This window comes from Lissotriton helveticus, chromosome 3_1 (assembly GCF_964261635.1).
Source record: "Lissotriton helveticus chromosome 3_1, aLisHel1.1, whole genome shotgun sequence".
In the NCBI taxonomy this organism is placed as follows: domain Eukaryota; kingdom Metazoa; phylum Chordata; class Amphibia; order Caudata; family Salamandridae; genus Lissotriton; species Lissotriton helveticus.
The window spans coordinates 187262776-187289693 of NC_136061.1; positions in this window are offsets into that span (position 1 = coordinate 187262776).

Below are 26918 nucleotides of genomic sequence, written 5' to 3' on the forward strand. Positions count from 1 at the left end.
GTGCGTATGTTTATCTGAAATACCATGCTGGTGCCATTAGCGGAGTAGGCGTTGGCATCCATGTCCGCCAGGTGGACAGCCCACTTGCTTGGTAGTTGAGGGTTCCAGGACATGCCGTTGAGGTCTGTGGTCCCATGGCATGACATGTGTGCAGATAGTAGGGGTGGGACGTGTGCAGGATGTGTGCTACATGTACAATGTATGTAATTGAATCCTAGATCTGTTGTCCTTCAGTACGTGTGTGTGGCACTTACTCACACCGCGTTTCTCTCTATTTCAGCTTTGGCAGTGGGCACTGACCCGCAGACGACGGAGATGAGTGGTGGCAATGCTTCCGCATCAGAGGTCACACACACGCAGACTGACACTGAAGAGGGCAGCCCCGGAAAGGGGGACAGGACCGTCCCTGAGGACTCGCATATGGAAACACCATCGCCCTCATCCTCAGAAAGTGTTGGTGAGTCCGCACTGTTGGCACAGACAGGGAGTGGGCAATCGACACCTTCAGTCGGGACACAGAACACAGGGCCCACACTGCCACCCACTGCAACATGTACTGCTCGTGCTCGCCAGAGGAGGGGGAGCAGAGTTGCCTTTGGTGCAGGAACTGCCGCCCCTGCCCCAGTGACACAAAGTGCACTTTGCGCAGAGGCTGTTGATCTGCTGCGACAGCTGTGTGTAGGGCAGACCAACATGATCAATGCATTCCAAGACCACGATAGGAAGTTGGGGCAGGTGGTGGCATTCATGGAGGGGATGCATGGCGATGTTGCTGGTCTCCACAGAACAGTTCAGTCATTGGCAAACACTGTGTCCTCAGCCATTGTACAGTCGCATAGACAGGGTGCTACTTCTGTACAACCATCCACACCACTTGATGTTACAGGGGAGAGTGAGTCTTCAGACCAGGCCTCTTATTCTGGTTATTACACTAGGAGCAGCCACAGGCAGCAAGGCAGGGCACGGAGGGCACAGACACCATCCCCTAAGCCTGTGATCTCTTTATCCGAAGACGACGTGTCCAACACTGGAGTTGACAGACATGATCATGGAGGGGTGTGTATGGAAATGGATTCACATGCTACACAGCCATCCCCCACCAACGTGACTTCCAAGCCAATTACACCTCCCAAGAGCAGGGACACTCCCTAGAGCAGGGACACTACCGAGGACAAGGAAAGGCCACCTCCCAAGAGCAGGGACACTCACAAGGACAGTACCAAGGAAAGGCCACCTCCCAAGAGCAGGGACACTCCCAGGGACAAGGACAGTACCAAGGAAAGGCCACCTCCCAAGAGCAGGGACACTCCCAGGGACAAGGACAGTACCAAGGAAAGGCCACCTCCCAAGAGCAGGGACACTCCCAGGGACAAGGACAGTACCAAGGAAAGGCCACCTCCCAAGAGCAGGGACACTCCCAAGGACAGTACCAAGGTGAGGGCACCTCCCAAGAGCAGGGTAGCTTCAAAGGAGAGGGACACTACAATGGACATGTCTGCACCCAGGGACAGGGCACCGGAAAGGCATCAGGGCCATTCCAGGGACAGGACACCTCCAACGTCCAAGGCACGTCCCATGGCCAAGGGTTCTCCCATGGACACGAGCACCATCAAGGACAGGCATATTTCATCCCTGGCTGCACTGAGGATGATGTTTAAGGAACTTACAACACATGTATCAGTGGTGGAGTCCCCCCATACCTCTACTCCCATCCACGGCCCACTAAAGCAGAGGAAGGAGTACACTGTTGTTGCATCACCCATTACACATGATGCAGAGGGCAGAAGGCAGGCACACAGCAAACGGCAGGCAGGGTCCAGCACGTCCCCAGAGAGCAGACCACCACAAGCACATGATACACCTTTGATGTCTGGTGATGCCACTCCACTTACCAGTCCAGGCATGTCCGGGGTACCCCTACGTTTCACAAAGAAACGGAGACACACACCAGTGAGACCTGAACACCCCAATGTCGCTACAGTACAGCTGTCCCCAGCTCCCAAAGCCACCCTGCCTCCTGGCCCATACAGCCCTGTGGCTCACCATTTCAGTGGTCCTAGTGGCTCAGCTGCTGTTCACTCACATGTGTCAGATGCAGGCATGGTATTTGTTGGTCAGTGTACAGGGACATGTCCGGCAAGTGTGTCTGGGTCTAGGGCTCATGTGTCAGTCAGTAGATCGGTGGCTGTGTCTCACACTCCTGTTTATGGTGCTGGCGGTGTGTCTGGGTCTATGGCACATGTGTCAGTGAGTAGATCGGTGGCTGTGTCTCACACTCCTGTTTCTGGTGCTGGCGGTGTGTCAGGGTCTATAGCACATGTGTCAGCGAGTAGATCGGTGGCTGTGTCTCACACTCCTCTTTCTGGTGCTGGTGGTGTGTCAGGGTCTATGGCACATGTGTCAGTGAGTAGATCGGTGGCTGTGTCTCACACTCCTGTTTCTGGTGCTGGCGGTGTGTCAGGGTCTATGGCACATGTGTCAGTCACCACAGCTGTGGCTGTGTCTCACACTCCTGTTTCTAGTGCTGGCGGCGTGTCTGGGTCTAGGGCTCATGTGTCAGTCAGTAGATCGGTGGCTGTGTCTCACACTCCTCTTTCTGGTGCTGGCGGTGTGTCTGGGTCTATGGCACATGTGTCAGTGAGTAGATCGGTGGCTGTGTCTCACACTCCTGTTTCTGGTGCTGGCGGTGTGTCAGGGTCTATGGCACATGTGTCAGTCACCACAGCTGTGGCTGTGTCTCACACTCCTGTTTCTAGTGCTGGCGGCGTGTCTGGGTCTAGGGCTCATGTGTCAGTCAGTAGATCGGTGGCTGTGTCTCACACTCCTGTTGCTGGTGCTGGCGGTGTGTCCGAGGCGAGTTGTTCAAGCAGTCCACCAGATTCTGTGGTGTGAGGTCTAGTTGCCATCAGTCACATGTCATTTAAGTTTGTGTGTAGATTGACGAATGTAACCACCTATGTTTTGTTAATCTCCTTGTGTCGGGTCGCTTGACACACGTTCTTGGCTAGCCAATGATGTACCTGCTCTGTTGTCCACACTGCCCTGTTGCTGTTCTGATACTGCATTCTGCCCTCTCACGTGCTGCCAATGATGTACCTGCTCTGTTGGGCACACTGCCCTGTTGCTGTTCTGATCCTGCATTCTGCCCTCTCACGTGCTGCCAATGATGTACCTGCTCTGTTGGGCACACTGCCCTGTTGCTGTTCTGATACGGCATTCTGCCCTCTCACGTGCTGCCAATGATGTACCTGCTCTGTTGGGCACACTGCCCTGTTGCTGTTCTGATACTGCATTCTGCCCTCTCACGTGCTGCCAATGATGTACCTGCTCTGTTGGGCACACTGCCCTGTTGCTGTTCTGATACTGCATTCTGCCCTCTCACGTGCTGCCAATGATGTACCTGCTCTGTTGGGCACACTGCCCTGTTGCTGTTCTGATACTGCATTCTGCCCTCTCACGTGCTGCCAATGATGTACCCGCTCTGTTGGGCACACTGCCCTGTTGCTGTTCTGATACTGCATTCTGCCCTCTCACGTGCTGCCAATGATGTACCTGCTCTGTTGGGCACACTGCCCTGTTGCTGTTCTGATACTGCATTCTGCCCTCTCACGTGCTGCCAATGATGTACCTGCTCTGTTGTCCACACTGCCCTGTTGCTGTTCTGATACTGCATTCTGCCCTCTCGTTTACTGCCTCTGATGTACCTGCTGTGTTGGGCACACTGCCCTGTTGCTGTTCTGATACTGCATTCTGCCCTCTCGTTTACTGCCTCTGATGTACCTGCTGTGTTGGGCACACTGCCCTGTTGCTGTTCTGATACTGCATTCTGCCCTCTCACGTGCTGCCAATGATGTACCTGCTCAGTTGGGCACACTGCCCTGTTGCTGTTCTGATACTGCATTCTGCCCTCTCGTTTACTGCCTCTGATGTACCTGCTGTTTTGGGCACAATGCCCTGTTGCTGTTCTGATACTGCATTCTGCCCTCTCGTTTACTGCCTCTGATGTACCTTCTGTGTTGGGCATAATGCCCTGTTGCTGTTCTGATACTGCATTCTGCCCTCTCGTTTACTGCCTCTGATGTACCTGCTGTGTTGGGCACACTGCCCTGTTGCTGTTCTGATACTGCATTCTGCCCTCTCACGTGCTGCCAATGATGTACCTGCTGTGTTGGGCACACTGCCCTGTTGCTGTTCTGATACTGCATTCTGCCCTCTCGTTTACTGCCTCTGATGTACCTGCTGTGTTGGGAACACTGCCCTGTTGCTGTTCTGATACTGCATTCTGCCCTCTCATTTACTGCCTCTGATGTATCTGCTGTGTTGGGCACAATGCCCTGTTGCTGTTCTGATACTGCATGCTGCCCTCTCACGTGCTGCCTCCGATGGACCTGTCCAGTGCAATGGACTGTTGATGCACTTAGCCCCTCTCACATGCTGCCTCTGATGGACCTGTCCAGTGCAATGGACTGTTGATGCACTTAGCCCCTCTCACGTGCTGCCTCTGATGGACCTGTCCAGTGCAATGGACTGTTGATGCACTTAGCCCCTCTCACGTGCTGCCTCTGATAAACCTGTCCAGTGCAATGGACTGTTGATGCACTTAGCCCCTCTCATGTGCTGCCTCTGATGGACCTGTCCAGTGCAATGGACAGTTGATGCACTTAGCCCCTCTCACGTGCTGCCTCTGATGGACCTGTCCAGTGCAATGGACTGTTGATGCACTTAGCCCCTCTCACGTGCTGCCTCTGATGTACCTGCTCTGTTGTCCACACTGCCCTGTTGCTGTTCCGATACTGCATTCTGCCCTCTCACGTGCTGCCAATGATGTACCTGCTCTGTTGGGCACACTGCCCTGTTGCTGTTCTCATACTGCATTCTGCCCTCTCATTTACTGCCTCTGATGTACCTGCTCTGTTGGGCACAATGCCCATGCTCTTGGATTTTCTGATATTATGCACCTATTATGTTGAATAAAGCTAATAAATCATGTTTTGTGGTTTGTCGCTGTCATTCCTGGTTGTGTACTTCAATTGTGTATATTTTGGTGCATTCGTCAATGTATTTCCTGTGACATGACACTCCACCTCCCAACGTCACAGCCCTGCCAGGTTCTTCCCTTCCGGAAGTAAATGGTGTGTAGCGTACCTGCGTCGTCGTCGATGATGGTCCATGACTTGCTGGTGGAGGATCGCAAAGAGTATCGGAAAAGCGTGGAGCGCTGGGTCCATGTGGGCGAGCTGCTTGGGGTGGGTATCTTCGCAATGTGTGGTTTGTTAGCTGTGGGGAATCCGCCGTGTTCAGGCAGGTTGTTTTTCCGCAGCGGTTTTATGTGTGTTTTCCGCCATCGTGATTTGGGGCACGGTCGGAGACGTCATTCCGTACGGCGGTGTCTCTGGATTGGTTACGTCCGCCGCGGGGTGGGGTGTAATTCCGCGGCGGTGCGTTCTCTTCCGCCGCGTACGGAGTTTTGACAGTTTTTCCCATCCTAATATGGCGGTCGGACTGTCCGCGGCAGGTGGACGGAAAAGGGCTCTTTCCGTCTACTCCAGGACGGCGGACGTCCTTCCGTCCGCCATCCTAATGAGCCCCTTAGTTTGTATATTTGGGACCTTGCCTCTGGACCCGATGGAGTGGGTTGGATGTTGAGGGTCTGGATGTTGATTGGGGTAGGTTTCTGCAGAGGTCCCTTACCTCTGCTGCAGAATAGTTGTTAGGGTGCAAACGCATCATGTGCCGAATCATAGTATGATTCCCAAAGGAATATTTTTTTGTAGGGTTCCCCCTGGATAGCACAGCACCACAGATGAGACAAGTCACCTTCGCAGCGTTGACTTTTTTGAAACCCCTTGGGATTTTGTAAAACTCCCATACGAAGTGCTCTTTTGGTTTGTATGGGGGATTATCTTCAGGCAGGAACTGCCTTGTCTCTTCCTCCTCTTCCTCCTCCTCCTCCTCTTCTTCTTGACCACCAATGTGATCTTCTGGTGGTCTTTTTGATGGTGGTGGTGGTGGTGGTGGGGCAGATGCTCCAGCTGCTGATATGACTGTAGCCATCTCTGTAAGGAAAAAGCAGGTCTTCCTCACTCAAATAACAAAGTGAGAATGAGGAAAAAAGGTGGGGGCTTTCATCATTTGGAAAACAAAACTGTTCTGAACCAATGAACAGTGTTATTTTCAAGTCACATGATCCGGGCTTTCATCATTTGGAAACCAAAACTATTCTGAACCAATGAAAAGTGTTATTTTCAGATCACATGACCCGACGCGCTTACGTTGCGCGATCTAATGCGCACGGGTTCTTCCGGGTGCGCTTACGCCGTGCGTCATATGACGCATCACGCGGCTACGCGATACGTCACAATGTTGTTTTCGTTCGCGGCAATAGCGCTAACGGGACGCTCACCGGTACGCACCCCGGAGCGCGCCGTAACATTGCGCTCACCGGTGAGCGCATCGGTGCGCGCCCCGGGAGCGCTCCGGGGCACAAAAAAAATAATAATAAAATAAACATTAAAAAAAATAGTATTACATAATTATAAAATATAAAATTCATTATAAAAAATATTACATTTCATACCTATAGAGATTTGCTATTAAAAAACCTATGAAATTCACTGAAAAAACCAAAGGTTTCACATCAGTTATAGTTAGGAATTAGCATTTAAAAAACCTATGAAATTCACTGAAAAAACCATAGGTTTGACACCAGTTATAGTTAGCTGGGAATTTTGCTCGCATAAAACCAATGAAATTCCCACGTTATAGTTAGTTGGACTCACTATAACTTGCGCGTGCAATGCACTGCTGATGACGTCACATATTACATCACTCATGACATGGTCAGTGACATCACTCATGACATCACTGATGACACCATCCTTGTGACAGAGTGACAGACCTCTTTTCACTGTAATGTAACCCTTGAAACACATATTCAAAAATAGAAACTAACATTTTCAAAAAAATGGAGATACCCATACCAGTTATAACAACCAATTCAATAATTCCACCATCTATATACATATCAACTCATTGACCAACAGTTCTATATAGTCACTCATACATATACTCACTCATCATATGTAGTGATACACCTATACATCCTATTACACACCGGCAGTCATCCAAAAGATACTCTTACACATACTAACACATGCAAATAAACTATTGAACATCCATTTATTTGCATATACAGCTATACACACACAACCACCTTACTTCTAAGGAAACTTACACATACTTACTCTCTTAAACAATCACTTATAGAAACACATACTTATTTAAACAGGAAATCTTACAATCTCTTACTCTCACATATACTCACTTATATACATCAATATTCACATATATTAGATTAAACCATATGTAGTTACTGATAAAGACACTAGTGAGACAGTCATTCAGTCACTAACACATACATATATACACTCATCCACCCATACAGTCCTGCACATATGCTGTCTTCAAAACACATACAAACAGAGAGTCAGTCACTCATGCATCTATGTGCTAAGTAATACCCCCACCAAACCATACAAACACTCATACTGATACTAAGAAAAACATCTAATAACCCATATACCTACACATGTAGCTACTCACCAACCCATGCAACCACTTATACACAAAGTGAAACACTAATCCATATATTTAAATATTTAAACATTACTCACTAATATATGTATTCACTAACATACACTTAATAAGCGAGTTAACCAATCAATATTTTTTTTTTAAAACATCCATGTAAACACTTATTTAAACATTTATTCTTCCATCAAGTTTTACATATACATATATAACACATAATTATTTTTTAAAAATACACACATTCACTGGATGGTGTCATCAGTGATGTCATGAGTGATGTCACTGACCATGTCATGAGTGATGTAATATGTGACGTCATCAGCAGTGCATTGCACGCGCAAGTTATAGTGAGTCCAACTAACTATAACGTGGGAATTTCATTGGTTTTATGCGAGTAAAATTTCCAGCTAACGATAACTGGTGTCAAACCTATGGTTTTTTCAGTGAATTACAAAGGTTTTTTAAATGCTAATTCCTAACTATAACGTGTGAAACCTATGGTTTTTTCAATGAATTTCTAAGGTTTTTCTAAATGCTAATTCCTAACTATAACATGTGTGAAACCTTTGTTTTTTTCAGTGTATTTCTAAGGTTTTTTAAATGCTAATTCCTAACTAGAACGTGGCTGAAACCTATGTTTTTTTCAGTGAATTTCAAAGGTTTTGTAAATGATAATTTTTAAACGTATTAATTGTTATTTTTTTATACTGATTTACTACATTGTTTTAAACTATTTATTTTTAGATCTTTTTTTAATTACATTGCATATTTTTAATATAATTATAAAAAAAGTGTTTAAAAATATTAAAATTGTAATATATTTTTAAATTTTATATATTTTTTAATTTATATATATTTTATATAGCAGGCAATGATATCCTATGGAAGGAAATTCAAGTTACTGGTAAGTATGGCTAAAATTACTTTTCAGGATCAGTACAGGGCTGAAAGATGCAGCACTGAGGTCTCTCCTGATAACAGGTGAGTAAATCGGAATTCGTAGTTCGGCTGATTTTTGAGGAATTTTTTAAAGTTGGAAAACTCCACACTTAAAAGAATTTCCAAGTGAAACCAGTCAATGTTAACCTACGGAAGGAAATTCAAGTTACTGTAAGTATGGTGAGAATTACTTTTCTGGATCAGTAGTGGGCTGAAAGATGCAGCACTGATGTCTCTCCTGAAAACAGATGAGTACATTGGAATTCGTAGTTTGCCTGATTTTAGAGGAATATTTTGCTCAATAGTGAAGGAAGGGGGTGGGGCTGAGGTGACATGTGTGCAAACACGCCCTGTGGAACGTTTTAAGTTGGGGAATTAATTCCTCTTCAATCCTGAGGTCCCCTGTGGGCCAAGTAGCCCACCAGGTACCTCCAGTACCCGCCAGGGAGTTGCGTTGCAGAGAGGTGTTCAGAGGCAACGCCCCCTTTTTACAACACTCTGCAACGCAGCTCTGTGGAGCTTACTGGAGGTACCTGGTGGGCTAGTTGGCCCTTAGGGGACATCTGGATTGAAGAGGCATTAATTCCCCAACGTAAAACGTGCCACAGGGCATGTTTGCACACATATCACCTCAAGCCCCGCCCCTACCTTCACCACTGTGCAAACGCGCCCCGTAGCGCGTTCTTAGTTGTGGGATTAAGTCCCCTTGCATACTGGGGGTCCCTGGGGGCCAACTAGCCAACCAGGAACCTCCAGTATGCGCCAGCGGGCTGCGTTGCAGAGAGGTGTAAAAAGGGGCGTGGCCTCATTACCCCTCTCTGTAACGCAGCCCCCTGGTGCGTTTGCAGAGGGGGAACTAATTCCCCTTGAATACTGGGGGTCCCTGGGAGCCAACTAGCCCACCAGGAACCTCCAGTATGCGCCAAGGTGCTGCGTTGCAGAGAGGTGTAAAAGGGGCGTGGCCTCTTTACACATCTCTGCAAGGCTGCCCCCTGGCACATACTGGAGGTTCCTGGAGGACTTCATTTTTTTGGGATGGGCAGGGTACGCCTACCCTACGCGCATCCCATGATTTTTGTTTAAAACAAACATTTTCTTTGGGCCTTGGGGTTCCTTGTGGGACCCCCTGAGCAGGCCTAGGGGGTCAGGTGTAAAAAGGAGCGTGGCCTCATTACACCTCTCTGCAAGGCAGCCCCCTGGCGCATACTGGAGGTTCCTGGTGGACTACTTGGCCCAAGGGACCCCAGTATTCAAGGAGAATTAGTTCCCCCTCTGTAAACGCACCAGGGGATGCGTTTGCAGAGTCATGCCTTCATTATTTTGGGGGATGGGCAGGGTACGCATACCCTACGCGCATCCTATGATTTTTTTTTTTAAATACAAATTTTTGGGGGGTCTTGGGGGTCCTTGTGGGACCCCCTGAGCAGGCCTCGGGGGTCAGGAACTTCCAGTATGTGCCAGGGGGCTGCCTTGCAGAGAGGTGTAAAAAGGGGCGTGGCCTCATTACATCTCTCTGCAACGCAGCCCCCTGGCGCGTTTGCAGAGGGGGAACTAATTCCCCTTGAATACTGGGGGTCCCTGTGGGCCAACTAGCCCACCAGGAACCTCCAGTATGTGCCAGGGGGCTGCGTTGCAGAAAGGTGTAAAAAGGGGCATGGCCTCTTTACATCTCTCTGCAACGCAGCCCCCTGGCGCGTTTGCAGAGGGGGAACTAATTCCTCTTGAATACTGGGGGTGCCTGGGGGCCAACTAGCCCACCAGGAACCTCCAGTATGCGCCAGGGGGCTTCGTTGCAGAGAGGTGTAAAAAGGGGCGTGGTGCCTTAATTTTTGGGGGGGATCGGCAGGGTACACGTACCCTACGCGTATCCTGCGATTTAAAAAAATATATATTTTTTTGGGGCCTTGGGGGTCCTTGTGGGACCCCCTGAGCAGGCCTAGGGGGTCAGGGTCTTTCTACCCTGCCCCCTTTGCGTCTTTTGCGCACTTGCTTATCACTTTTCTTGTGCCTCAGTTCTACCGAGACACAAGATGGCTGCAAACACTTACTGGTTTGGAGTTTTGACAGACAGTTTTCAGCCAATTAGCATGCAGCTCGTGCTCGTAATGGTATGCTTACTGTCCTCGGACGGTACGCGTACGGTACAGCTTCGCAAATATATCTATGATTTTACTTTTAACTGCTGAACGGATTTACACCATTTAACAAAAAGCGTAATCTGCAAAAACAAACTCTACCTTTTTGCCAAATTTGGTGTAATTCCGTTCAGCAGTTCGGGCTGTAGCCTCACTTAAATGTCCCTATGGAAAATTGCATGGGGAAAACATGTTTTGGGACCCCCTTTTTTCTTTGCCCCCACTTAACGAATCACCCTGAAAGTTTCAGAGAAGCTGTGGAGCGGAGCGCCCCATCTTCTTGGAGAATATCGCGAAGATTTGTCTACCGGCGCCAAAGTTATTCCAAATAGAATGTTGCGGATTTCCTATGGAAACTAGGTCCTAACTATAACTACCTCCTGGTGACCGCCAGTAGATAAAGCTATATATATATATATATACATATATATATATATAAACAGTGTCCACACCCAAGTCCTACGCTCCAAAGATGGTATGAAGTACGTACGCAATCGGCGTTTCATTCAAAAATTCATTTATTTAGCGTTTGTTAGCAGCAAAAACATTAGTCACTCGACGCGTTTCGGGGCTCCTCCCCTTAGTCACGAGGACTCGTGACTAAGGGGAGGAGCCCCGAAATGCGTCGAGTGACTAATGTTTTTGCTGCTAACAAACGCTAAATAAATGAATTTTTGAATGAAACGCCGATTGCGTACGTACTTCATACTGTCCTTGGAGCGTAGGACTTGGGTGTGGACACTGTTTATAATTTGGGCTTGCTGCCCAGTATGGACCGCTGTTGCAAGAGGAGGGGCCATAGCGGGGTGCGGCGGCTGCTTGCACCGTGAAGGATATATATATATATATATATGTATATATATATATATACACATATATTTATTACCTACTGGCGGTCGCCAGTAGGTAGTTATAGTTAGGACCACGTTTCCATAGGAAAAGTATTTTTTCATGTTTTTATAACTTTGGCGTTGTTTTACAAATCTTTACGAAACTTTCCAAAAAGTTTCCCTTTTTTGATGCGCTCCTATCTTGAAAGTTTGGTGGTGATTGGTGAAGTGGGTCTGAGAAAAAAGGGGGGTCCCAAAACGTGTTTTCTCAATGTATTTTCCATAGGAAATTTAGACAAGGCTACAGGGCAAACTGCTGAACGAAATTACGCCAAATTTGGCAGGGAGAAAGGTCTTGGTCCAAAAAGCACGCTTTTCTTTAAATGGTTCAAATCCGGTCAGTAGTTTTTGAGATATATCAAATTTTACAGATATCGATATTTGAGAATTCTGACATCTAATTGGCTGAGGAGTTACGAGCACGAGCTTGCGGCTCATTGGCTGTGAACAGTTGAAACTAGGAAGTGTTGGCAGCCATTTTGTGATTCTGTCCGTCAGCTCACATCTCTCCGTCTACAAGCCATCGGGTCCGTAGTTCTGTGACTCATTTGAAAGTAGTAGGGGGAAAAAAAGAGAACATTTGTATAAGAGGGTATAGTAGGAACACTGTGGAGTTACTTTAAGCAGTCTGTACAGTACAGAGGCAGGGAGTTTGAATGTTGCATTGGCCGTGGAAATCACGTCCGCAGAACAACAGTGCGTGGAATTGCAGCAAGGTTGCGTAGGCTCTGGGAAGCCCGTCGGGAAAACAATGCGCTGTATTGTGACAAGCAGTGTGTAGGGTGCACACACAGGTAGTGTAAATGTTGCCTAGGCTGTGGAAATCGCGTCCGCAAAACAACGATGCGTGGTATTGCGCAAGGTTGCGTAGGGTTTGGAAAGCCTGTCTGGAAAACAATGTGCCCTATTGCAAGAAGCAGTGTGTAGGGTGCACACACAGGTAGTGTGAATGTTGCGTAGGCCGTGGAAATCACGTCCACAAAACAACGATGCGCGGTATTGTGGCAATGTTCAGTAGGCTGTGGAAATCATATCGGGAGAACAACAATGCGCCGTATCGCGGCCTTTCTTTCATATAATGTGGAGTAATGTTTACTTATAATGCGGTGTTCACTTTTAACACGGATAGTGTCAGTTTGTTAGAGGAATTTTAATATTATGTTGGAGGACGTGTTCTCTCCCTGTGCGCAGAACAAAATTAACATTTAATTGGCTGAGGTGTTCCAACAATGAGGTTAATGTACATTGGCTGTGAACCATTGAAAGTAAAAGTGTTGCCAGACATTCCCTTCTCCTCCGTGGAGTAGGAGGGACATCTGATTGGCTTACATATTCCAAGGAGGACCTTCCAGAGCTTAATGTTCATTGGCTGTAAACCACTGAAAGTAGAAGTGTTGCCAGCTATCTCTTTCAGGGACATCTCAATGGGTAACGTGTTTCAAGAAGGAGCTTCCCAAGCTTAATGTTCATTGGCTGTGAAGCATTAAAAGTAGAAGTGATGGCAGCCATTCCCTCCGTTTGCATGGACATTTTATTGAGTAAAGTGTTCCGAGTACAAATTTGGTCCTTATTGGGTGGGAACGGTTCAATGTTGTTAGCCATTTTGTGATGCACTTCAAAGGAGTATGGGGAAACAAAGTAGTAGAGGGGATGGTAGGAACACTATTGATTGATTGATTTAAAACTTATATAGCGCATACTGTCACCCCACGGGTATCCTGGCGCTTCCAACTAAAAACTGAGTCACGATTAGATGGGTCACATCAGCCCTAACCTGAATAGAGGATTCCTACTAGGCTTTGGGAAAGAGCCAGGTTTTCAAGTTCCTACGAAATTCTAGCAGGGCGCTAATCTGTCTAAGGCTCTGGGGAAGTCCGTTCCACAGCCGAGCGCCAGCTACACTAAATGCTCTACCTCCTAGCCTGGCCTGTTTGAACCTAGGCACCGTGAGGAGTGAGGCACTAGATGATCGCAGCAGCCTGGGAGGTTGATACCTAGAGAACCTTTCCTGCATAGGAACTGGCCCTAACTCATATATCGCTTTAAAAACCAGGCACAGGGACTTGAAGCGTATACGTTCCGCCACAGGTAGCCAGTGCAGCTCCCTCAATGCCATGGAGTTTATATGTGTAAATGGTGTGAAGTAATTACATTTTTATTGATTAATTATTAAATACTTTATAAATTAATTACCATTAATTAATTAGTAATTATTAATTGTAAATGTGTAATTAATTTTAGGTTTGTGTTGTGGTGTTTATAAGTGTATATGGTGTGAAAGCTGTCAATTAAATAATTAATTAATTAATTAAAAAAATACTTTAATTTTCATTAATTAAATAGTAAATATTAAAAGTAATTGTGTAATAAATTTTAGGTGTGTGTGGTGGATATTATAGTGTTAAATAATGTGTAATTAATTTGTTTTATTATCTTTGTTAATAATAATATATTTAAATGTATATATTAATTATGTTTATATTGGAAATTAAATTTAATAAAAAATGTGATCGTTTTTTTTTTTATTGTTTTGGGTTCCAGCGCTTTCCCTACTGTTGTACCCTGTGGAGTGGGAATAGTCATTTTCACCCCTACGCTATCCAACGCTTTCCCTACTGTTGCACTCTCTGGAGTGGGAATAGTAATTTTTACCCCTACGCTATCCAACGCTTCCCCTACTGTTGCACCCTTTGGAGTGGGAATAGTAATTTTTACCCCTACGCTATCCAATGCTTTCCCTACTGTTGCACCCTCTGGAGTGGGAATATTAATTTTTACCCCTACGCTATCCAACGCTTTCCCTACTGTTGCACCCTCCGGAGTGGGAATAGTAATTTTTACCCCTACGCTATCCAGCGCTTTCCCTACTGTTGCACCCTTTGGAGTGGGAATAGTAATTTTTACCCCTACGCTATCCAACGCTTTCCCTACTGTTGCACTCACTGGAGTTGGAATAGTAATTTTTACCCCTACGCTATCCAACGCTTTCCCTACTGTTGCACCCTCTGGAATGGGAATAGTAATTTTTACCCCTACGCTATCCAACGCTTTCCCTACTGTTGCACCCTCTGGGGTGGGAATAGTAATTTTTACCCCTACGCTATCCAGCGCTTTCCCTACTGTTGCACCCTTTGGAGTGGGAATAGTAATTTTTACCCCAACGCTATCCTACGCTTTCCCTACTGTTGCACCCTCTGGAGTCGGAATAGTAATTTTTACCCCTACGCTAGCCAACGCTTTCCCTACTGTTGCACCCTCTGGAGTGGGAATAGTAATTTTTACCCCTACGCTATCCAACGCTTTCCCTACTGTTGCACCCTCTGGTGTGGGAATAGTCATTTTTACCCCACGCTATCCAGCGCTTTCCCTACTGTTGCACCCTTTGGAGTGGGAAGAGTAATTGTTACCCCTACGCTATCGAATGCTTTCCCTACTGTTGCACCCTTTGGAGTCGGAATAGTAATTTTTACCCCTACGCAATCCAACGATTTCCCTACTGTTGCACCCTCTGGAGTGGGAATAGTAATTTTTACCCCTACGCTATCCAACGCTTTCCCTACTGTTGCACCCTCTAGTGTGGGAATAGTAATTTTGACCCCTACGCTATCCAGCGCTTTCCCTACTGTTGCACCCTTTGGAGTGGGAATAGTAATTTTTACCCCAACGCTATCCAACCCTTTCCCTACTGTTGCACCCTCTGGAGTGGGAATAGTAATTTTTACCCCTACTCTATCCAGCGCTTTCCCTACTGTTGCACTCACTGGAGTGGGAATAGTAATTTTTACCCCTTCTCTATCAAATGTTTTAACTACTAATGTTTTTATTTTGTTATTAAATATATGTATTATTATTTTTAAATACTTGTATGTGTTAATTAAATATAGAACATTTTATTTTATTCAAATTGTTTTTTATATATGTGTTTATTTTATTTTTATATAATTATTAAAGTTTATAAATTAAATAAAGATAATAATAAAATGTATTTAAGAAAATATATGTATATGTCCACATTTATTAAGTTTATATTGATTAAATTAAGTTTATTTGTTATAAATAGTTAAAATATAAATGTAATATCATTTATTTTATTAATAATATTAATATTATTTAATTATTTAATTTAAGTTATAATATTTTTAAAGTCGACATTTTTTACATCTATATTTTTGAGTCAATATTATTGTACTTACCTATTTAAGTATAGTGAGTCGATATTTTTGTAATCGATATTTTTACATCTATATTTTTGTAAACTATATTTTTGTTATCGATATTTAAACATGGAACCACATCTAGTATCCTTGTTGTGACTTGATTAGAGAATAACAGGTCAAGGGCGTGCCCCCCTCATGCGTCGGACCTTCCACCATCTGGATGAGATACAGATTGGTACAGGTATGTCTTAAATCTCGTAAGTGGTTATTCGCCTTCCCATCCTCCCAGAGATTAAAGTCTCCAAGAATAATCATTCTGGAGTGAGCCAGCGTAAAATTAGTAATAACATCAAAGAGACTTTGATAGTCTGTAGAGCCCCGGGTGGCCTATAGCATAGGAGTCCGGTAAGTAAATTCCCGCTAGAGGAGTGTAGTGCGAACCCCATCATTTCTATGCCCTCAACTTCATTAATCAGTAGGAGTCTAAAATCCAGCTCTTCCTTAACCCCTTCGACGCTCATGACGAGCTGGGCTCGTCATGAGGTAGCCTCCTCGCACGCTCATGACGAGCCCAGCTCGTCATGTAAAGTGCGCTTTCGCAAAATCCAGCGTACGGGGGGAAATCATGCCGCACGCATGCGGTTAAAGATTACTCCCACTCCTCCCCCTCTACCCTTAGTCCTAGGCTTATGTAAAATTGTGTAGCCACTAGGGCAGGCAAATCCTAGAACGGCGGTGGACTCTGAATTCAGCCATGTTTCTGTTAGGAGAAGTATGTCAAGGCGCAGATCCTCAATCAGATCAGAGACCTCTGCGGCATGTTTTACAATTGAGCGGCAATTAATCAGCCCTCCCCTGAGAGTCTTCCCTTCATCTTTTGATTTTTCAAGTAATTGTGTGTGTGTGTGTGTGAATATTGACAACAGGGAAAAATCTTGTGGTCCTCCGATTACAGGGGTGGATTTACTGGAGGGATACAGACCAGGGATACCGCTTTGGCCCCGCTGAGCTAGAACTGTACGGGATTTTTTAAGGCATTTCAGGCCAGAGGTAGGAAGCACTGGTTATAAAATACTGGTTGCAACTTGCGATCCTTATTTTTGTGACAAGTGTGGTATTTTGCAAACCGGCCTATGTACTAATAGGTTGGTTAGAAAACTGCTGAATTAAAATGAGTCGCAATTCAACCTACCTCATGAATAATAATCTGATAGGTTGCAAATTACGATCTACCATGATTTGCAGTGATCACAGGGATGATGGCCTGCTCGGGTCAGCGGACCATCATAACTGTGATTGCTTTTAAATAATGCAATCTTTTTTTTTTTTAAACCAGCCACTTTTCCTTAACAAATCAAGTAACATTTTAAGAGTCAGCAGTGCTACGTAGGACCATTGCTGACTCTTAAAAATGTTTTTGTCAACATTCACAAAAGGAAAGGGGTCCCTTGGTGAATGGGTTATCACTAAATGTGTGACGTCTGTAAAAATGTCATGTTTTGGCAACTAGATTTTAGTATTTGGAAGGTATCTGTAAACACGCCCCGTCCAAATACTGATTTGGTATTTAGTTGCAAACCCAAATTGTGATTTGGCAACGTGTCACCAAATTGCAATTTGGGTCTGTTACATGACAAAAAGTCATTTTGCAGTTGCCAAATGGCTCAATTTACTTACTCGGGGGGCGCAGTGCTATCATCTTCTGACAGAGACAGTTACTGCTCTGTCTTCTCCGTCGGATTAGAGGCTCCCTGGCTAGGCCCTATTCAGGGTCTTCCTTGCTATCATGCTGATTTTTGCAGATTTCCAGCTAACTTTAGCCAAGCACCCTGAGGGCGTCCTCTTTGAACACAATTTGAAATTGATTTTCTTCTGCGGCCTCTTGAATCTTTCCAGGCGGTTGCCCCCTCTGAGTAAGTAGTTTGCCTTGTATTTCTCAGGGAGGTGGTTTTGGTATTTTACGTGGAATCCTCTATGATTTATGATTATTCAGATGTCCCCTTATCACTTTTGTCCTGATGAGACTCACTTATCCTAATATGGGTTCAATACACCGTCGAGATGAAGGAGTGACAAAGCAAACTAATCAGGGGCATCATTATCTACTAAACTGTTTTGTAAGTTCTGTATGGTTGTTTGTCACTTACAGGTCAGCCCTGTTATGTTTGTAACCTGATGTAAAATGTCTAACATTGTCTAACTATATAATGGGCGTCAAAGTGATGTAACATTGCACGTATTCGATTGTTAGGCATATATTTGTTTTTTGACAGACTGATAACTGATAAGATAAAAACGTCATTGTACTTGAGGTGGTCTTCTGTTTAGTATTCCTCTTTGCACAGTTTTTGTCATATAAGTAATCCTGCATAAAGGTATTCAACTACCAAACAATTGTGTTTTCAACGGAATGACTGTTGAATAGTCAGTGCAAACTTCCTACTGCAGCATATACAGCATGAGTAATTCTTTCTGACATATTTAGAATTCATAGAATTCCAACCAAGATAATTTCAGGTGGTGATCTTCAGTTCATCGCTAAACTTTGGCTAAACTGTGCAAGGTCTTTATGGTACACAGAGCTCCTGTCCAATCCTTAGTTTGGGTTTCATCACAAATAAATGATCTAATAGAAAGGCTGAATTCAACAAGACTTCCCTTCAAGGGTTTCTAAATGCTACCCAAACAATTTGTAAATCTCTTCGGACTACTGCGGAGTTTTCCTGTGACAATGCTGCTCAATTTTATTTGGAAATCAGTCCTTCTTCTAGGGACTCCAATCTTTGGCCTTTCTTGCAACTTCTTCTGCTGAAGAAAAGGTTCCTGCAGTGGAGGAAATTCTGAAAGTCGCAGGAGAAACCAGAAACTCTTCAAATATTAGGAGAAGGCTCAAAATTTGCAGACCAGGCAGATCAATAGGTATCCAAGAACAGCTCTAAATTATATGATTGGAGATAGGTCTAGCTTTCTTCACATACTCTTCCGTTGACTATCCATAGGTCTGAGATATTATAGTCCAGTCTCCATCCCCCATTTTATCAATCCAGTCGCTGTCAGACTAAAATGACCCTATTCCTAAAGGTACACCCTTCCTTTCAAATATAATTTTTGAAATCTGAAAGATTTAAAAATAGAGGAGTTCCTCTTTCTACTCCTCCGTTAGTTAAAGGACAAAAGGACTACGGAGTAAATTAAATATATGATTTAAGAGTTCATTGATGAACTCTTCAGTTTCTCAATAATTGGAAGGGATGTCCTCCTTCAGAGAGATCTTGGGGACCAGTGTTGCAAGTACATGCCCCTTGTTTGGTACAGCAGTATTTTTCTCGCAAAAACAGAGGTAAACCTGGTCATCCTGGGGGGAGGCATAGTTCTAGAAATCCTGGTTCTGAGGGGTCTAGTCACAGACTGAAGGATGTAGTTAATTCTAGCTTTATTTGTAAGGGTTGCATTCTTCGATGCAGTCTCTCGCCAACAAGGAAGGTATTTAGTTATGTAGCTTGGGCTAGGATTAGGTGCGCTTGGTGGCATAAGGGCAGCATGTGTCAACTGGTTTTCAGGTCCGACTGAGGTCAGCTATTTTGCCATGAGTGTTCTTGGCATTGTTTCGGGTTGCCAGTTGGGTTTCTCTATGGAACACTGAGCCAGGTTCAAGCAGACACTTTCTCTGTATTGGTTAGTGGGTTATTAGTAGTGGTAAATATACATCTACCACGGGCAATAAGGCCAATAACACCGTCTAGGGCTTAGAATCAGTTTGAGTAAATTATTCACATGTTCAACCCTTGGTAGCTTGACTGCGAGCAGACAGGCTTAACTTAAGAGACAGGTATGTGAAGCATTTAAAAACACCAATTTAGTAAATAATTAAGACACAACACACAAAACAAGTCCAACACTAATTTATAAAAACAGGAAATATCTTTATCTTGAAAATGTCAACAAAACAAAAAAAATCCAATGTAGGGAACCAGAGATATGAATTATTATTATTATTTTTTTAATGAACAATTTTTATTAATCACAAGGAAAAAGACATGGTACATTGCTTGGGTACTTCGGTATATGGGTCCACTGTGAAAACATGGCAAATACAACTTGTATAGTACGACTTGAGTACAGTCCACTACCTCACCATCCCACTCAAGTGTGAATAACATATCGGTTAGGTCGCAATCCGCACCTGGGCACAAAATCATACACACTAAAGAGTCTCGTCTTTTTCGTTGACATTCAATGGATCAAGCATGACGCTATTATCAGGGCGGGAGTGTGTCTTCAAATCCATAGACCTCCAGCAGGAGGAGTCGATCTCACTGTAGCTCAATGGTAGGGGATACACATAGGTCACCTCTGTATTTGTTCCACTTTCTCCACTTATGGTCCCTTTTTTGGGGCGGAGATACGAATTTTTAAAGAATAAACACTTTCTAGCACTCAGTGTGTATGGATGTTTTCCCCAAAGTTGTTCCAAACATTTCCAAACTTCTGTAACTTCTTATTGAAGTTCCTCTTGAGGGTCCAACGGGTCCAAAACACAATCCAAAGGTTGGTGCTGGAATGTTGAGACCACAATTCCCTCAATACACCTGGCCAAAACACTTAACCCCTTCGATGTTCGTGACGGAACCCAGCCATCATGAACCACGGGTGGCCTGTGCGCATGACGGCTTGGTTCTGTCACAACCACGCCCGAGATTGGAATGTCCAGCACCGGGCTGGAATTCCTGCCGCAGGCAACGTATTAAAGGTCCACTGGATGCATTCCAGGCACAGGACTCTTGGTGGAGTTGAGGCAGGTGAGCTCTTTTCTCTTAAAACAAGGTACAACCAAAGGGCTGTAGTTCCAGATAATGCAGCAGGCGCAGTCAGTCAGAATGCAGGGCCTGATGGTGCAAATTAACAGGTAGATTCATCAAGCATTTTTGCGAGCGCAAACGGTGCGAATTGCAAAATTCGGCTGTTTGCGCCCGCAAAAATGGCATTTGAGATTCATCAATGGTTCATGAACTCGCAATTTGAAAAATTGCAAATAATTGCGATTTATCAAATTGCTATCGCATTTAAGGAATCTCAATTTGAGATTCCTTAAATGCTATTCATGAACCTTTTAAAAATTGCGAATTCGCAATTTCTGGCCGCTATTTACCGCGAAGTCTGACTTCGTGGTAAATAGCGAAAACTTAGAAAATGCACTTTAGTGCATTTTTCTAAGTTGTATGTTACACACACACATGTCCTTTGGACATGTGTGTGCGCAACATCAGGCTACATTTACATTTCAGGGGTGCTACAGGGTGTCCTTTGGACACCCCTGGCACCCTTGAAATTGCATCCTTATTTGCGATTAGCAAATTGCTAATCGCAAATAAGGATTGACTCCCCATTCATTCCTATGGGCCTTTGGCCCATAGGAATGAATGGGGAGTTATTCCTTATTTGCAATTAGCAATTTGCTAATCGCAAATAAGGAAGCTGTAGAAATCGCAATTTATTTTGCGATTTCTACATGAATTCCGTTTTGCGAGTCTTTAATAGCGATTCCTTAATAATCGCTATTAAGGACTCGCAAAACGGGACATTGATGAATCTGGCCGTAAGTTTCCAGCTTGGCAATCCTTCTTCTTTTTTTAGTTTCAAGCAGCAGAGCTGAGACACTCTGCCCCTCTCAGATATTTATTTAGTGGTCTCTGGGGTCAAGCAGGAGGGCACTCCTGTCCAATGAGGTGCAGAGCAACACCCCAGCATGCCCATTTCCTCCAAAGTGTGGCACAATGATCTCCAAGAAAGCACTATTCTTGCAAAATTCAATATGGATGAAGTCTCAGCAGAGAAGCAAGAGCTAGCTAAACTAATCTCCTGGATGGCCCATTTCCATAGCTTCCCTCCTACATTTGCAAATTCCTTCCTTGCCTGTCCCCTTCTACCTTTGAAGCTGGTGCTTTATGACCCTTCGCCCCTGCTCTTGCATTCCGGTGGAGCAGGGCCATCTTACAAGAGATAGCCTTTTCTCACGGGGTGCCACTTTTCACTACATAAAAGCAGCCTGGCTAATCCACTTCACTCTGAGCAATCAGGGTAGACCAATGGAAGGCTAAATTATGGCTTACAGACAAGAAAGTCTTATAACTTTTTTTCTGTTCATTTTAGGAACAATTCAACAACAGCATATTGGTGGATTTATCAGTGCTATTCTGCTAAGTCTTTGAATTATATTGATTTGTTGTCCCTTGTGGTAGCTATGAATTCATAAACTATTGCAATGTTAACCTATGTGGCTGGGGACCAAAAATGGGGGAAATTAAATTTGCAATGTCTCCACCAGGGCCCAAAAAATGCTTTTATAAGGACCCTGCTTATATCTACATGATCCCACCCCCACCCCATGACACCTCGGGGAGACTTTAGGGGTCCTGAATATACAAAAATAATGTAGCTCCTCACTCCACAGTGTTCCTAGCACAAAAGTTGATTTTGGGAAGCACTTTACTACAGTGAGGGAAGTGAAATGTGGAATTTGTCTATCCACAGGGCATATAAATCTTCTTCTGTAAGGGTCCTCTTTATAAAATTGATTGGTTCACTGGCTTATTAAGTGTATCTTAGTGTATACATATATTAGTGAGTAATGTTTAAATATTTAAATATAAGGATTAGTGTTTCACTTTGTGTATAAGTGGCTGCATGGGTTGGTGAGTAGCTACATGTGTATGTATATGGGTTATTAGATGTTTTTTTTAATATCAATATGAGTGTCTATATGTTTGGTGGGGGTATTACTTAGAACATAGATGCATGAGTGACTGACTCTCTGTTTGTATGTGTTTTGAAGACAGCATATGTGCAGGACTGTATGGGTGGATGACTGTGTATATGTGTGTGTTACTGACTGAATGACTGTCACACTAGTGTCTTTATCAGTAACTACATATGTTTTAATGTAGTATATGTGAATATTGATGTATATAAGTGAGTATATGTGAGAGTAAGGGATTGTAAGAGTTCCTGTTTAAATAAGTATGTGTTTCTATAAGTGATTGTTTAAGAGAGTAAGTATGTGTAAGGTTCCTTAGAAGTAAGGTGGTAGTGTGTGTATAGCTGTATATAATAATAATATAATAATAATAATCTTTATTCGGTTTTTAGCAAATGCAAAACCATAAAAGATGACATAATTTTACAAAATTTCAGTTAAAAAAAATACAATTAAATGTACTATAAAAAGATCAAATCGGCAGTAGTTTATATAGGGTGTGAATTAATCCTTTGTTTTTACAAATTGTTTCTGTGTCTCATAATACACTTTAAAAAGTTTAGTACATGGTACACGGTGCATTCAGAGTCCAAGGATTGGAGTGCCAACAGGGCTGGACGACATTGTCTGTAACCCCATTTTTTTAGTAAAGGGAGAAGCCATGTCTTCCGGTGAGTATAGTAAAACTTGCAAAAAAGTATTGTGTGGATGGTGGACTGTTGCGAGTGATCGTCGCAGGGGCACAAGTCCATCTGGGTTCTCCAGTTGTTTTTATCCGGAAATGTCACTAATCTGAAAAATAGGTTCATTCTGAACCTTGTTAGGAGCATCCTTTCGTACGTGGTAATTTCTAGTGTCAGGTAAGGCTGAATTTTCGGGGACTGCTGTAGTATTATTGCGTGTATAACAGATTTTTTTGTGATCAGCGAAGATAGTCTCAGGGAATCCAAGTGGTTCAATGCAATATGCTTTAGTTCTTTTTTGGATATTTCCTTTAGTTTGTCTGGATTGTGATAGTATTGTTCGAGACCCAGATCACAGAAGAAATGTCTTATGTAGGAGAGCCAAGCTATTTTGTTGACATGGTCCAACTCCATGGTGTCCTGTAGGATGGTTTTCGTCAGGGTGTTTTCTTCGGACAGCCAGACTCTCCTCCAGAGCATAAGAGGTTGGATTTTAATGAGATCTTCGATATATGAGATTCCTAGTTCTACATGTGAGGCAAAGATGGAAGTACCTCGTGGGGTTGATAGAAGAAATCTCATGAAGATGTTTTCCTCTTTTTGTATGGAGCCAATGTTCGTATGCCCCCAGATCCCTGCGCCATATAATGCAATTGATTGACATTTTGCGGCATAAATCTGTAGCAGTTCCACTGGGGATCTTTTTCCGAGTTTACTTGAAAATTTCATCAGTGCCAATATCGCGCGTTTAAAAAGATGTCTCCTTGCCTCTACCGCCGCTTTCCAGTTTAGGGCATCATCTATCATGATGCCTAAGTAGGGGTATTGTGAGGTTTTTTCGATTTTTTGGTCTTTCAGGAAGATGGACTTAACTGGTTTTCTTGTTCCACCGACTACCATCACAAAAGTCTTTTTAACATTTATATGCAAGTCCAAAGCGGCCATAAAATCTGCATATTTAGATAGTGATTTCTGCAGTTCGTTCGGAGTTCGAGCTAAAATGACTGCGTCATCCGCGTAGAGCAGTGCGGGGATCAGGCGTTCTTTTACTCTTGGGAGGTCTCTCCCCCCTTTCAACATATACTCTTCGAGGCCGTTCGTATATAGTGAGAAGAGAAAGGGGGCCAAGACACAGCCTTGCCTCACTCCCCGCTCTACCCTAAATGGTGCTGTTAATTCTCCTCTTGTCCCATACCTCACTCTCGCCGTCGCTTCGCTGTAAAGCTCCCTTAGGCAGTCCAAAAGGGGGGGATCTACCCCCATTTCACTCAGTAACGACCAGAGCTTGGCATGTGAGACACAGTCAAATGCGGAGGACAAATCCACATATGTCATAAAAATGGTGCCTGTTTTGGCGTGGGTATATTTAGAAGTCAATAGACTAAGGTTTAGTGCTTGTTCGATTGTACCAAAGCCCTCCCTGAAGCCGAACTGTAAGTCCGATAGAATATTTTTATCTGATGCCCACTGTTGGAGCTTACCAAGGAGGACTCTGCCAACCACTTTGCCCAGGGAGTCAAGAAGGGAGATTGGACGATAGCACTTAACATCTTGTCGATCCCCCTTCTTGAAAATTGGGACCATTATAGATGTTGACCATGAATCTAACAGCCCGAGTTCCATTGTCGCTGTACAAACTCTCGTGATTATTGGAGCCCAAAGGTCGGGGAGAAATTTGAAAAGGTCAACTGGGACCCCATCAGGTCCAGGGGCTTTCCCAGACTTACTTGAGGAGAGTGCCAATTCAAAGTCCTGTAGATCAAATTCCAGAGAGATAGGAAAGGCGACTGGGTTGTAATTGGGGTGAAGTGATTCGATATTAGATGTCAGTTGGAAAATCTTCGAAAAATGGTTCACCCAAGTTAACTCTTCAATAGCCACATCTATTTTTGGACCGCTGAGATCAGTTAACAAAGGAGATTTAACTATTTTCCAGAAGGCCTGGCTGTCTTTCAAGAGGGCACTCTCGTGCAAGGCCTTCCACAAGGATGCTTTTAGTTCTTTTTTCCTTGTTTTCCTGGCAATGTTATATTCCCGTCGGAGATCTTGGATCTTTGTTTTGTCTCTTTTTGATTCACCAAGAGCCTTCCTCAAGCTGGTCTGAGCTTTGGTACAGTCTCGGTTAAACCAACCTGTGTGGTTATTCTTATTTTGGTTAGAAGTTCTGGTTAACAGGTTTTTGACCTGGTCTATTATTTCGTTAAAATTTTCCAGGATTTGGTTCGGTTCCGCATGAGGGTCAAGGCAGATCAGTATGTTATTGTATGCAGAAGTAACTAGCCTTTTTGTAAGAATATTGGGATCTACTTTTTCCCATTTGATTGTAAAACCATTACTTTTGCCCAGTTCAATCCTATTCTGTGTTAACGTGTTAGCTATGTTTACCATCAGAGATTTTGATTGAGGTATTTGGAGAAGTAAACTTAACGCAGAGTGATCACTGAGGTGATTTTCCAGGATTTTAATAGCACTAATTTGGGCTTTCAAGTCTTCTGTAACTATTACGTAATCTACAGTAGTCTCATGGCCTCTTCCTCTGTACGTCGGTTCTAATTTGTTGGTTAACTGTTGGACGGGATTTATTATTTGCAAGTCCAGATCCGAGAGTATTTTGTTCATCACTGGCCCCACTACTAAGTGAATAAAGTGTGTTAGAGGATTATCATACTCATCCACCATTCCACAGGTATCGATGTTGGGGCAAGGGTGTAGGTTGAAGTCACCGCCCCATATTACGTGGGCATTAGCCGTTTTCTGTTTGATACGGGAATGTTCAGTTATCTTATCTTGAATTAGAGAAAGGACACTCACAAAGTTGTCGGCATCCAAATTATTGTATATGTTTATTATTGTAATGAGAAATTTTTTCCCTATGGTGAGGGTGAGAATCTGAAAGTTCAAAAAGAGATCTAGCTTGAGAATCTTTGTATCGGCGAATGTGTTGGCCATATAGATTACTAGACCCCCTTTAGGTCTTCCTGAGGTACTGGGGAGGGCGGGAGATATAAATGTCCTGTACCCCACAAGATGAAGGGGTGCCGTGGCCCAGGTCTCTTGCAGGCAAATGATTTGATAGTCCTTCAAGAATGCGGCTGCCGAACCGTCCTCGATCTTGTTTCGGAGCCCGGCCACGTTCCAAAAGATCACAGAGAGCTGGGTGGATGCATTTTCTAATACACCATTGGTTTTTTGTGATGGAGGTGGAGTAGAAGAAGGAAGTGCCAGAGTTGTTAATGGGGGCTCCGGGGGAGTTATTGGTCAATCGACCATTTCCAGGCCGCTAAACCTGTTCATGGTCGGGATGCCTAGCCAATGTTGCCCATTATTGGTATCACCATAGTTAGGTCCGTAGAATTGGTGGGGTGGTCTCACCCACTGTTCCCAATTTCTGGATCTATTTTGTGGGCCCATGACTTGCCATGGTGCTTCTCTCTGATTGTAGTTCTGATTAGGTGGGCACCAGGAATTGGTGGGATCACTAAATCGTGTTGATAAGTTTGGGCCGACGATATCTAACTCCCATGGCTGCGGGATTGGTTTCCTCCAGATGTTATTGGTGTTACGTGTAAAGTTGTTATTATTATACCTCCTTGGGTAGAAATAGGACAAGGGTCTTGTTGCAATCCCCCCCAAGGAGTTGTTATATTCCCTGGAGCAGATATATTCAGCTATGCTGGGGTCCTCAAACGTAATTACTATACAGTCTCCCCGGGTGGATTTTTTCTTATAGCCTACCCACGGGGTCCGGGATACTGATGCTATTTTACTTT